Source organism: Sphaerodactylus townsendi, linkage group LG01 (genome assembly GCF_021028975.2).
Source record: "Sphaerodactylus townsendi isolate TG3544 linkage group LG01, MPM_Stown_v2.3, whole genome shotgun sequence".
Lineage (NCBI taxonomy): Eukaryota > Metazoa > Chordata > Lepidosauria > Squamata > Sphaerodactylidae > Sphaerodactylus > Sphaerodactylus townsendi.
This window is the reverse complement of record NC_059425.1, coordinates 6,906,756-6,918,927: the sequence shown is the minus strand read 5'-3', so window position 1 is coordinate 6,918,927 and position 12,172 is coordinate 6,906,756. Positions and strand designations below refer to the sequence as shown.

The 12,172-nt window shown below is 48.6% G+C and overlaps 1 protein-coding gene across 1 annotated transcript in view; it reads right to left on the bottom strand.

Annotated features, from left to right (window-relative positions):
- Positions 1-11,783, bottom strand: part of S100A1 (S100 calcium binding protein A1) — a 29,701-nt gene extending 17,918 nt beyond the window's left edge. The window contains exon 1 of the mRNA XM_048510099.1: positions 11,659-11,783. The gene's annotated coding sequence lies outside the window, so the exon portion shown is untranslated. The remainder of the gene's footprint in view (positions 1-11,658) is intronic.
- Positions 11,784-12,172: the final 389 nt, after the last annotated feature.

The following is a 12,172-nucleotide window of genomic DNA, read 5'->3' as shown; positions in this document are numbered from 1 at the left end:
AAACGTTGCTCCCGGAAATGGACGTGGTTTGCAAAATCTCAGCAGTGGTTTGCTGGGCAGCTGTTATTTCCCAGGGGCGATGTCAGCGTATGGGCTATCAATACCTTGAGAATGATTTCGGCTCTGCCTCCAGCCCCGACAGAGAACCTGTAACCCATCCTTCCGATAAGAGACCCGCTATCATGTATCTTTCGCTGGTTCCTATCGCACAATGGGAGCTGTCAGAGGCAGCTTCTCGGGTGACGGATCCAAGGCCCACCTGACTCTGGGTTACGTGGGTATAAAAAGGTCCCTTGTCGGATGGAAACAGTCCTCCCTCAATGGTTACTGCGGAAACGAAGGAGCCGCGAAACCAGATTCCGGGCTCGGAGGCAGGACAGGCAGGCCCGATAAAGCCACCTCGGGTCTTGTTACAGGTCTGGTGGGAAGAATAAGGCGTCCTCCACATTAATGTTGCACGGGGGGAAATAATTAAATCGCATTTCGTTGCTGCGTTTCCCTGGGTCGGGTTTGCCTCATTGTCAAGCGTAAGTCACGCTGTTTCATGCCCTTCTGGGCACAAAACTGGAGTCAGCCCTCGTCCGACTGGACCCTCCGCGCCCCTCCGTGTGGGAAACGTCAGAGGAAACTCTGGGGTGTTCTGTGGCATTTGATTTGTTGTGACTCGTTGGTTCAGGCCAAACCTTGAATCTCATGGATCATTGATTAGCAAGGGGGTAAGGCCAACAGTGTGGAGTAGTGGTTAGGATCAGGGAATTACAACTGATCTCCAGACTAGAGGGAGCAGCAGTGGCAAAGTGGCTAAGAGCAGGTGCACTCTGATCTGGAGGAACCGGGTTTGATTCCCAGCTCTGCCGCCTGAGCTGTGGAGGCTTATCTGGGGAACCAGATTAGCTTGTTCACTCCAACACATGCCAGCTAGGTGACCTTGGGCGAGTCACAGCTTTTCGAAGCTCTCTCAGCCCCACCCACCTCACAGGGTGTTTGTTGTGAGGGAGAAGGGAAAGGAGATTGTAAGCCCCTTTGAGTCTCCTATAGGAGAGAAAGGGGGGATATAAATCCAAACTCTTCTTCTTCTTCTTCTTCTAGTGACAATGGATGGATGTGGAGAATAGCAGGGGGAAAATGGCACTTGGGGCAAGCTCACAAACTGTGTCCCCCAATCTCCTCCCATCCGGATGTTCTGCCCTTATTGATACAACCTGTTATGTCTCAAAGAATCAGGAGTCGGAGGAACAAAACATGGTGCTTTATTTCAAAGCTGCTACTCACACATAGCCTAAAATCACTCTGCAGCTGTGCTCAATATAACACACCTACTGATTACCAATTCCAGTGCAACAGCTGCAGACTCTTAAAACAATACAGTACCTCACAATCAATACAATACATTACACAACCCAAGATTGCATTAGCCATTTCTGTTGCCGCATCACCCTGGATGCTCATATTTAACTTACTGTCCACCCTTACCTCAAGATTTTGTTCACATACACTGCCAATCGTTAGTGTATCTCCCATCCAGAGAGAAAGGAGGGAAGGAGAGAGAAACAAGGAATAGAAAGGGGGAAAGAGAGAGAAAGGGAAAAAGGGAGAGAAAGGGGGGAAAGAGAGAGAAAGGAGAAAAGGGAGAGGGAGAAAAGGGAAAGGGAGAGAAAGTTGGAAAGGGAGAGAAACAGGGAGAGAGAAAGAGGGAAGAGAGAGGGGAAGAGAGAGAAAGTGGGAAAAGAGAAAGGGGAGAAAGGGAGAGAAAAGGGGAAAGGGAGGAAAGAGAGAAAGGGGAGAAAGGGAGAGAAAGGTGGAAAGGGAGAGAAACGAAGAGAGAAAGGGGTAAAGAGAGAAAAGGGAAGAGATGGGAGAAAGAGAGAGGGGAAAGAGAGAAAGATAAAGTGGGAAAGAGAGAGAAAGATAAAGTGGGAAAAGAGAGACAGGGGAGAAAGAAGAAGAAGAAGAGTTTGGATTTATATCCCCCCTTTCTCTCCTGCAGGAGACTCAAAGGGGCTTACAATCTCCTTGCCCTTCCCCCCTCACAGCAAACACCCTGTGAGGTAGGTGGGGCTGAGAGAGCTCTGAGAAGCTGTGACTAGCCCAAGGTCACCCAGCTGGCATGTGTGGGAGTGCACAGGCTAACCTGAATTCCCCAGATAAGCCTCCACAACTCAGGCGGCAGAGCTGGGAATCAAACCCGCTTCCTCCAGACTAGATACACAAGCTCTTAACCTCCTACACCACTGCTGGGAGAGAAAGGGGGGAAAGAGGGCAGTGGGGGCATGGGGGAACATCACCCACATCCCCCCCCCTTGATGCCCCCTCTACCACAGCAAAAGAAGCCTCTGGGTTAAAAATTAAGCTTCACTTCCTTGGCCTTGCCCTGCCCTCAGTGTCTTCCCGGCTGCCGTTTGCCTAGAAGTAAGCGAATCTTAATTTTAAATCATCCAGAGGTCTTTTTTTCTGGCGGTGGCAGTGAGGAGAGGGGGGGGGGGCATAGGCCACTTTCCTCCCCCCCCTCCCCGCTGCCACTGAAAAAAAGCCTCTGGTTGCTTTAAAATTAAGATTTGTTCCCCACTAGAGAATGTCGAGAGCCAGAGCTAGATCCACATCCCGAGGGTGGTAAGGGAGTTCTTCCTGAAAGCCCCCTTTAAACAAGGAGTACCTGGGGCTCAATCCCCCCCTGATTACGCATCTGAAGGATAGACTGTATAGTATTATGCTCTGCTGAGTTCCCTTCTCTCCTTAAATGCCACGCTTCCTAGGCTGCACCCTCAAACCTGCAGGAATGTCTCATCCTGGAGCTAACAACCCTTTTCTGTGGTTGCCTTTGTGGAATTCTCTCCCAAGGGAGATCTGCTCTGGTCCTTTCTCCACTACTTTTTGGGTTCCAGGAAATTCCTCTGTGGTCTCCCCAGCTTTTGGGTAACTGCATTACCCCCTATTTCCCGCAGAGAGGTTTGAGGTCAGCAGATGCAAACTTCCTGGTGGTCCCCGGCCCTTCTACTGTTAGATTGGCCTCAACCAGGGCTAGGGCCTTTTCGGTTCTGGCCCCTACCTGGTGGAACGCTCTGCCCCCTAACATTAGGGCCCTGCAGGATTTGATGCAGTTCCGCAGGGCCTGTAAGGCAGAGTTGTTCCGCCAGGCCTAAACAATTACATCCGTTGCTGGCCCCACGCCTGGTTTTCAGCTTTAAGTTTTAAGTAGATTCTAATTTCAGTTGTATTTTAATTAGTTTTGGACTTGATTTTAATTTTTTTCCAAGTTTTAAAAAGAAGTCTATTTCACATCTCACCATATTCTCAACATCTGGCATTGCTGTTGTTTACACGTTGGGGGTGCTCAGGGGTGGGATCCAGCAGGTTCTCACCAGTTCCCGAGAGTGGGTTACTAATTATTTGTGTGTGCCGAGAGGGGGTTACGAATTGGGTCCGCTTTTCCGTCTCTACACCCTCGCCTCCCCCTCTCTTCTTCTTTCTCATAGCCCGGAGCTTGCCGGCTAGTAAGAGGAGGGACCCTTTAACTACTGTTGGGTCCAGGGGACTCTTTAGTTGTTTCTGTTGGCAGTAGACGATAGGACTTGCTAAAATGAGTTTAAATTATGGACAGAACGATACCAGCTGGAAATTAGGAACTTTTTTTTACAGCAAGAGTTTTTTTACAGTAACAGAGAAATTATTAGTGCCCCGCCCCCGGAATGCCCGGCCACGCCCCTGTCGTGCCCCGCCAGCCCCATTGGCACTACGCCACTGTTTGAATCCCACCGCCATGGGAATCTGTTACTAATTTTTTTGGATCCCACCACTGGGGGTGCTGTTGTATTGTGGGTTGCGCATGGGTCCAAGCATGCATTGTCTGCTTGCTGTGTCGTGTGCGCAGGTGTGGTATCCTTTGTGCCATCTCCCACGCCCCAAGCCGCTGCAGCGTGCTCTGTTACGCCACTGGAGGGTGTGCACCAGCAGCGCCGGGTGAGTCAGTGGCAGGGATCTCTTTATAAACTGTGCTAGCTTAATCAAATATCCAGGATTTCTCCAACCCAGAGTTGGCAACCCTAATTTCCCCTCTCATCCCACTTTAAAAAAAACCAATATTGCAATTAGCTTCTAAACACTCAAGGCAGAGACATGCCTTCCAGTTCTCTGTAAAGCATCGTGCACGCGCATGGTGCTACCCTGTTTCCCCGATAATAAGACATCCCCTGAAAATAAGACATAGTAGAGGTTTTGCTGAAGTGCTAAAAATAAAACATCCCCCGAAAGCAAGACGTAGCAAAGTTTTTGTTTGGAAGCATGCCCGTCGAACAGAACACCAGAGCATGCAGCTGTGGAGCGGAAAAATAAGACATCCCCTGAAAATAAGACATAGCGCATCTTTGGGTGCAAAAATTAATATAAGACACTGTCTTATTGTCGGGGAAACACGGTATATATTCCAACAGTTGAAGAATGGTTAGTAGCTTAATTATGTCAGTAGATTAATTATGTCAGCTGCCATGATAGAAGAAGAAGAGTTTGGATTTATATCCCCTCTTTCTCTCCTGCAAGGAGACTCAAAGGGGCTGACGATCTCCTTTCCCTTCACCAATTTTTGGACAATTGGAAACCTATGATAAAGCATATGGATAAAAAAGAAAAAAAATGAATTCATGACTAATGGTTTTGATGTTGTTTTTGCAGTGGTTGAGTGGTTTTGAAGCTTAAGGATCTTTTAAAATTAAGAATAATTAGAGGAAAGCGCGATGCTTATCAATTATATAAGTGACATTTATAAAGATATTTATGTTTACGTTACTAAGGGCCAAGAGCTATATTTACTTACAACTCGTACTCGATGCAGGCGAAGTTGGAAGTCCTTGCAATAAATGTACTTATTTCTTTTTGTACTAATAATGACAATGACGCCAGATTAATTATGTCAGCTGCCATGATAGAGGGCGGAGTTGCTCGGCTAATAATAACAATAATGTTGGAGTAATGCTAATTTCCTTAATACTTTCCTTTTGTCCTCAGTGCTAGAATTTTCACCCCCGTTCATTTTAAAAAAAAATATTAGGCCCATTTCCCTGAGAATAAAACTTTCTGGACATGTCTGAATCATCTAGTCACCTGTGGTAAGTCAAAATTGCCTCCGGGTAGCCAGGCACACTCCATTTTTTTTAAAAAAAACACACAAATATTCCCGTAGTGGACGCTGATAGAAAGACTAGTAAACAGTTTTGTGAGTTTAAGGCAGCCGCATCCTATTTGTGTCCTGTGTAACCTCCGGTGCAGTGTTTCCCAACCTTTTCAACATCACGGTACCCTTGACCTCACTCTTCATATCTCATGGTACCCCTGCCATCCTCCCCGCACCTTCCCCTCCCAGTGCCCCTGCTTCTACCCCCCCCCACCTTCTCCTCCCAGGGTGAAGGGAAGCACGGGTGTGTGTTTGTGTGTGTGCGGGAATTGGCTGTTGACCTTGCGGCAGACCCTGCTCCTGGGCCAGCTTCATGTCCTTGCTGGCGCCCCTCAAAAGTGAGGGGGGCCAGTAGTGTTGCTGCGGTACCCCTGGGACATGCTCACGGCACCCCAAGGTACCACGGAACCCTGGTTGGGAATCCCTGCTCTGGTGTGTGGGGTATGCGGAAATAAACCTGAAGCACCAGTGTTCTACCACTAGTGGGCAGTGTGGCTTGCAGACTCAGCTGCATTTGGAAAAGAAAAACCCCGCCCTTCGTGAGAATTTCAGTCGATTCTAGATCTCTCCGTGCTGATTTTTGCAAGAGTCTAGATGCGAGCTTGAGGCTCAGGACATGCCTGCATTCCATTTCTCTGAATTCCACCCCGATCTGAATTCCTCCTCTGCATCCTCCTCCAAACAGTTGTGAAATGGTCCGGCGCCCTTGCGGAACGGCCCGCTGTTTTTCCAGAAGGGAAAGACGTTCCAGAAATGTTCCTGTTTATCCACCCGGCCCTTTATGTATATTCAATTAAATAAATAAACTGTTTTTATTTGCCAGCCTCATTCCTGTGGTTTATTGTTTCTTATCAAGGCACATCCGCTGGGCACGCTTAAGTTAGGGATCAGCGACAGATAATCTTGGGCCAAATCTGGTCTGTGAGCATTTCCCCATTTACCATGAGCCCCCTATGCCGTGCGCTACTCTCAGCGGGCGTCATTTCTGGCGCGCGCCCGGGCTTCCCCACGAAAAAGGCGTTGTTTTGAAGAGTGGCAGGAATGATGTGCGCTGAGGGGGTGCAGCAGCGTTGGGGCGGCTGCGTTGTCACTGCCCCTGTAGTGGGGAGTGCCTGGGGACCCCACACTACTTGGCTACAGTAGCGCGCAGCAGAAGGTAAGTGGGAAAACGCTGACAGGCGTTCAAACTAAAGAGTTAGGGGCTTTTCAGATTAAAAAATGGATGATGGGGCATGGCAAGGATGATTATAAAATTAAGCATGGAGGGGAGAAAATTGATTTTGTTTTTGCCATCGTCAAAGCTGACCCCGTAGATTTTCAAGGCAAGAGACGTTCGGAGGTGGTTTGCCGTTTCCTGCCTCGCATCACATCCCTGATATTCCTGGGAGTTGATACAGACAATTATTTCCTCCATTTCCCCAGAATAGTATACTATCAATGGGCACTAGATGCAAGTCAGAAAATAAAAGTCTTCCCATAATGCATCACTACCTCACAGAACTCGCAGCCCCACAATGCACCATCTTATATAGCTCCAACAGAGAATTAGACAAATCACAGAGAAGGAAGTTCTTCTGGATTGCTGGGGGAAAATCCCATCCCCCAAGCTCTCGTTTCCTTCTGCTGCTCTGAATAGTGCCAGCAGAAGAATAAATAGCTATCAGGCTGATGGCATGATGTAACTTCCAGGGAGAACCTGGATGTGATGACAGTCCTCTCCAGGAATCACTAAAATGCTCTCACGTATTACCATAGAGTTTCTGGAGATTCCTAGAGAGGCATTACATTAATTCCAGGTTCCCCCGAAAATGGCAACACACCACCGCCATTTTCCCATGTCCTCACCTCTAGGTCTCCTGTTGGTTGCTAGACATGACATGGCAATGCTAAATCCTATCAATGCCCCTAAGAGTACCATCCAAAAAGGAGGGGAGGGCACGAATGGTGTCTTGGAAGCTGCATGGGGTTGAGCCAACATGGCTGCCCACTCTGCTGGCATAAGGGGCAAATACGCCAATGGAGGGGCTGTAATCAGAGGCGGAGCTACTAGGGGGCGGGTGCACATTGCACCAGGCACGTGCCTGGTGGGCAGAAAATCGCCCCCATGGGGGGCCCCCCACCCTTAGCCTAGTTCAGCCTGAAAGTGGAGACTGGAAAAGCGGCCTGTTCATTTGAGGCTGAAAATGGCCTGGTGGGAACTACACTTCCCAGGAGACCTTGCAAGCCCCAAGGTCTCCTGGGAAGTATAGTTCCCACCAGGCCGTTTTCAGCCTCACGTAAACAGGCTGCTTTTTCTAGCCTGCACTTTCAGTCTGAACTAAGGTAAGAGTGTGTGTTGGGGGGCGGGCGCAGGCTGTAATGTTGGCAGCAGGGTGCTGTGTAACTGTGTAGTGCCCAAACCCAGAAGCTACAATGCATGCTGGTGCCCTTTTGCCACAAGAGCCTGCATTGCTGTGGGTGTGGGTAGTCTGGGGCCATTCCAGGGGGCACAACCAACTTTATTGCTCCCAGTGCAATTTTGGCCCAGGAACACCCACTTTTTGCGATGCAGACTTGTGCCACCAACAAGGGTGGGACAGAGAGAAGGAAGCAGGAAAAGGGGTAATGCTATGGGGCTTTCAGGAAAAGGAAAGAAGAAATAGTGGGGAAGGGGATAGGATGCCTTTCTGCAAGTCCTTGCGGACCCCCTGCTTGTCACGATATATTGTTTGAATTAATTAGAATCATAGAGTTGGACCATCTGGTCACCTTTGTGAACTGGGACGGGCGGCCGACCGCGCGCGCATGCGCGTGTCACAGGGCGGGAAACGGGAGCGCCCCAGAAGGCAGTGCGCTCCTGTGGCTGCGCGGGGAGGTTGCCGCACTGCCTTGCGCCCCAGAAGGCAGTACGGCAGCCTTCCAAAAACCGGGACACTTGAAAAAACCCGCAGGACGCGGGACAAGTTGTTTTAAGGCGGGACTGTCCCGCCAAAAGCGGGACGTCTGGTCAGCCTAAGTTGGACAAGACGTCAAAGACCACCCGGCCAACCCCCTGCCATGCAGGAAGACGCAGGCAAAGTACTCCTGACTGATGGCCGTCCAGCCTCTGTGTAAAAACCTTCAAAAAAGGAGACTCCACCACCCTCTGAGGAAGCGAATTCCACTGTCCGACAGCTCTGACCGTCTGGAAGTTCTTGCTAATGTTTAGGTGGAATCTCTTTTCCTGCACTTTGGATCCATTACTCCTTGTCTTAGTCTCTGGAGCAGCGGAAAACACGCTGGCTCAATCTTCAACAAGACATCCCTTCAAATATCTAAACGTGGCTATCATGTCACCCCTTAACAGAGGTGGGATCCAGCAGGTTCTCACCAGTTCCTGAGAGTGGGCTACTAATGATTTGTGTGTGCCGAGAGGCGGTTACTGATTGGGTCTGCTTCTCCGTTAGAAATCCCATTAGGTCCAAAAATCATAAAGTCCTCTTGTTTCCTATGTGGCTGGTTAGTGAAGGTAGAAATCGGGATAATTCTCCCTGTTGGGCTGTTTTCAAAACATGTTTTAGAAAGATGGTCAAGTTCCTTGTTTCAGGAAAGTATCCTTCTTTTGATTTCTAGGAACAAAATTAAGTATTTGAAAGTATTAAGTATTTGACAGGCAGTCAATTAGAGGTAGAAGTAGTTGTTTCTGTTGGCAGTAGACGATAGGACTTGCTAGAATGAGTTTAAATTATGGCCAGAAAGATACCAGCTGGAAATTAGGAACTTTTTTTTTACAGTAAGAGTTTTTTTACAGTAACAGAGAAATTATTAATGGCCCATCCCTGGAATACCTGGCCACACCCCTGTTGTGCCCCGCCCAGCCCCATTGGCGCTACGCTACTGTTTGAATCCCACCACCATGGGAACCTGTTACTAAAATTTTTGGATCCCACCACTGCCCCTTAACCTTCTCTTCTCCGGACTGAACACACCCAGCTCTCTAAGCTGCTGCTCGTAGTAGGCATGGAATCCAAACCTTTTACTATTTTGGTCACCCATTCCAGCCTGTCGATATCCTTCTTGAATTGTGGTACCCAGAACTGGACAAAGTATTCCAGGCGAGGTCTGACCCATGCAGAACAGAGAGGTACTCTGACTCGATCCCTAGACACTGTGCTCCTATTGATGCAACCCAGAATTATGAATGAAAAAAGCTGTAGAGAAGTGTTAGTTTGCAATAACAAGAGGCCGCACAGTGGTTTGGTTTTCCAGAACATCAGGATGGTCCTTGGAGCTCTGCCATGGCAGGCGCTGACCAGATCCAGAGGTGTGTCATTTCGGCAGAGTTGCTGCCTTTATGGGATTTATGAGGTACGCTCCAATTCGAGCATCACGTATCCAATGCCGTGATCCAACTCAGACTGAACACCACCAGCCTCTATAAATATTCATTCAGTACACTTCATTCTTCTTCTGTTCTCTGGCAGCCAGAGGAGGGGGGACAAGCTGCCAAGACAGGGAACTTATTCAGTCCCTTGTCCAGTGACACAAGTGTTACTTAGCCTCACCCTCTACCCATGGGGTTTGGGGAAGGATTCTGGTTGGGAGCATATACTTTTTAGGGGATGGGGAAATCTGATTTTAAAACACAAAAAGCACAATATCTTTAAAAAAAACCCTGCTTCTATTTTGGTGAAAGAGCAGTCCAGCTCATTTTTTTCAGCTAGTCTTCCTCTCCTCAATTTCCTGGTAATTGATATGCTGAGGTATGCTGCCTTGGAACACGGAGGTTCTATTCAGCAAAGATCTGGTCTCTAGCAAATATCCCATCGTATTAGAAGCAATGGAAATTGCCGAACATGTCGCTTAAGAACATAAGAACATAAGAAAAAGCCAGCTGGATCAGACCAGAGTCCATCTAGTCCAGCACTCTGCTACTCGCAGTGGCCCACCAGGTGCCTTTGGGAGCTCACGTGCAGGATGTGAACGCAATGGCCTTCTGCAGCTGTTGCTCCCGAGCACCTGGACTGTTAAGGCATTTGCAATCTCAGATCAAAAAGGATCAAGATTGGTAGCCATAGATCGACTTCTCCTCCATAAATCTGTCCAAACCTTTTTTAAAGCTATCCAGGTTAGTGGCCATCACCACCTCCTGTGGCAGCATATTCCAAACACCAATCACACACGTTAGTGAAGAAGAAGTGTTTCCTTTTATTAGTCCTAATCTCTTTTCCTTCCCCAGCATTTTCAATGAATGCCCCCTGGTTCTAGTATTGTGAGAAAGAGAGAAAAATGTGTCTTCTCTGCCAACATTTTCCTGCTTACCCCAAGCTGCATAATCCTTTATAGACTTCAATCTCATGGCATCCCCCCTCAGGAAGGCGTCCTTCCTCTCCAAACTAAAGAGTCCCAAACGCTTAACAAGAAGCGAGCTCTAGGGTCCTCGTGAGAAATGTCAAAGTGTCTCTGAGAACATGCAGTGTGGTTTCGGCTATCCAAGCTGAATAATCAGTAGCATTTGGGGTGAGACACAGAGGCAAGCTGGGACCGTGGGAACTCAAATGTTTAGAAATTAAGCACAGGGGTTCAGATCTTGACTCAGCCCTAGATTTCACGTCTGAGTCAGTAGCATCTTTATCTGTAAATTGGAGCAGCCGTCTCCCCTCCGCCCACAACATTCCAGGTTTCCCATTCAAGACATAGGATGTTTTTTAAGTCAAAGTCATTTTCCTTTGTCTATATGCAGCCCGCTCTTCCGTAAGGCTGAATCTCTGGTGCTCCGAAATTTCGTCCCCATAAACTTCATTCCTTTCCCATCCTCTCGCCCATAACTAGTGCTGGATCACCCTAAAAAGAGCCGTCTTGCTGAGCACCTTGCTTCCAAAAGCAGCCAGCCAGAAACCTCTGGGAAACTTTTTGTCTTCAGAGATACATTGCCTTTGAACATGGAGGTTCCAATGAGAAAATTCAGTTCACAGAAATGCCCTGCATATTTCCCCCTTCTTTCCCCTTCGAGGAATGCTGCTGTAAATTTTCGTTGTGCGTGCACAATCACAATAAATAAATGCTTATGCTTCAAGTGCATTGGGGCACGTTCCCGTCAGCACATCCTGTGGCGGTGAGTTCCGCAGCTTGATTACAAACGGTGAGAACACGTCCTCTTGCTTATCAGCCTTGTGCCAACTGCCAATCAATTTCACTGCCTGATCTTGAGTTCTAGTATAACCAGGAAGGAAAGAGGGGTGGGGGGCTGGGAAATCTTACCGATCATCGTTTTCCGTTCCTAAATTATAAAAACCTCAATCACACCTTTCTCTGCACGAAAGCCCCCTAACTCTGCATCATTTCCTCCCTCTTTTCCCACCTGCTGTTCCTTCTTTTATCATTAGCTCCACCTTCCGAAAAGCCTGCACCGGATAAATAATAGGAATATTATTCCCCAAAGCATGTAGTTAGACAACATGGGTAAGGAACGTTGGTCCCCTGCCCCGTGCCTGCTGCCAGATCAAAATGACTTAATTAAAATCGAAATTACTTACTTAGTGAAAAGATGAAGGGTGTGCGAGAAGCAGCCGGACTGGGGTGGGGTGGGGGCCCTACTGAAGCAGTCCTGCCTAGTACCAGGGGCTGGATCCTCCCCCAAGACCCTCCCCACCTAAGCGCACCAATGAAGGGAGCTGGCGGAGTGCTCAGAAAACACAGGAGTCTGTTTGTTTGGCCGGGCCTGGCCTGGCCGGAGCATCAGCGAACACAACAAAGAGTGTTTGTACCCCTCTCTCCATCCTGCCGTCACGCCCCTACCTCTTGGCTCCTGAATCGTACAAACCGGGAACAAGAAGCCCTCTAAGGCCCAGACGCTGCAGCTTCAAACTAAGCAGGGCCGGCCGGCCTTTGCGCAGACCGAAACCTTTGTAACTCTGTCTCTCACCAAGGAGAGCCCAACTTTTACCACCTGGATTGGTTATGCTGACAAATCACAGCCCAGTCTCAGAAGCAAGCTGTTTGGGGACACACGGCCCCCTACTGAATACTGGCCCCTTCTGCACATGCAGA